Here is a 1,696-nt window from a genome sequence, read left to right on the forward strand (position 1 = left end):
TGGCGGGAACCCTCTTCCTGGGTTTCTGGCCCTCAACATCGTCACCAGGGTCATCGCCTCTGATCTTATAACGCAATGCAGTGCATACCGGGCATTCATTCAAATTCTCGTATTCACCGCGGTAGAGGATGCAGTCGTTGATGCATGCATGTATCTTCAGAACCTCTAAACCTAGAGGGCAGACAACCTTCTTTGCTTCGTACGTACTGGCGGGCAACTCGTTATCCTTTGGAAACATATTCTTCAACATTTTCAGCAAGTTTTCAAATGCCGAGTCAGCTACACCTGCCTCTGCCTTCCATTTCAGCAAATCCAGTGTGCAGCCCAGCTTTTTCAGACCATCATCGCATCCGGGGTACAGCGCCTTTCTGTGATCCTCTAACATGCGATCCAAATTCTCCCTCTCCTTTTCAGTTTCGCAGCGTCTGCGTGCATCAGCAATGGTCCGACCAAGATCATCAACGGGATCATCACGTGCCTCTTCTTCACCTTCCCCTTCACCTTCAGCATCCTCCATGAAAGTATCACCGAAATGAGCAAGATAGCTTTCATCGATGAAATCATCCCCTTCTTCATCTTCTTCCATTATAACCCCTCTTTCTCCATGCTTGGTCCAACAATTATAGCTTGGCATGAAACCGTGCCGAAGCAGATGCATGTGAACATCTCTTGAGGAAGAGTAACCCTTCTGATTCTTACAGATAACACATGGACAGATAACAAAACCCCCCTGCTTGTTCGCATTAGCCACTACGAGGAAATCTTTCAAACCCGTAGTGAACTCGCCGGAGAGTCGGTTACCGTACATCCATTGCCGATTCATCTGCATTATTATAATATAAAATATATAATTAACCATCATGCATTTGTTAAACTAACTAGCTACAAATAATATAAATTAAACAATGAACTGCACACATGCATATTTTATCAATGACACATCAAAGGTTCATCAAGTTGCTAACCGCGATCGAGGAGTGTGGCTCCAACACTTCATGTCATGTTTGTTTCATGCTCTTGGGGCATTTCATCAAACACCTTATGTGCATAAGAGGAACCAAAAACAAACCTACACCCACTTGTGAAGAGAATGGCTCCAAATGGCTAAGTGTTGGCTGCCGGATGGGTATATATAGGGGAGGGGCTTTAGTTGCGGTTGGTCTGGCCAACCGCGACTAAAGGCCTTTGCGCACCATTAGTCGCGGTTGGCCTGGCAAACCGCGACTAGAGCCCGCGAGCTTTAGTCGCGGTTTGCCAGGACAACCGCGACTAAAGGCCTTTGGGCACCTTTAGTCGCGGTTGGCCTGGCCAACCGCGACTAAAGCCCGCGAGCGCCCTGGGCCCAGGCATTTGGTCGCGGTTCATCTGCCGAACCGCGACTGAAGACTTCATTAGTCGCGGTTCCTACAGTTTCGCGACTAATGAGGCTGGACGGAAGCCTCTTTTTCTACTAGTGAAGGGTACGGGTATCTTTTTGCAAAATTGCCATAGTTTGCTTTCTATCCGTCAAATATAGATCACGCGGTCCATATTGCAGGATGGTAGGCACACCATCATCACCAACTTGGCTTCCTATAAGAGTAGAGATATGAACTTGTGGCCTTGACAAGGGGAAGTAAATAGCTAGCAAGCAGGCATAAGTGTAAACAAGATTCAACAGCTTCTTAATACATAAGGAACTAGCTTACTATTATTA

This window comes from Triticum dicoccoides, chromosome 6B (genome assembly GCF_002162155.2).
Source record: "Triticum dicoccoides isolate Atlit2015 ecotype Zavitan chromosome 6B, WEW_v2.0, whole genome shotgun sequence".
Taxonomy (NCBI): Eukaryota; Viridiplantae; Streptophyta; class Magnoliopsida; order Poales; family Poaceae; genus Triticum; species Triticum dicoccoides.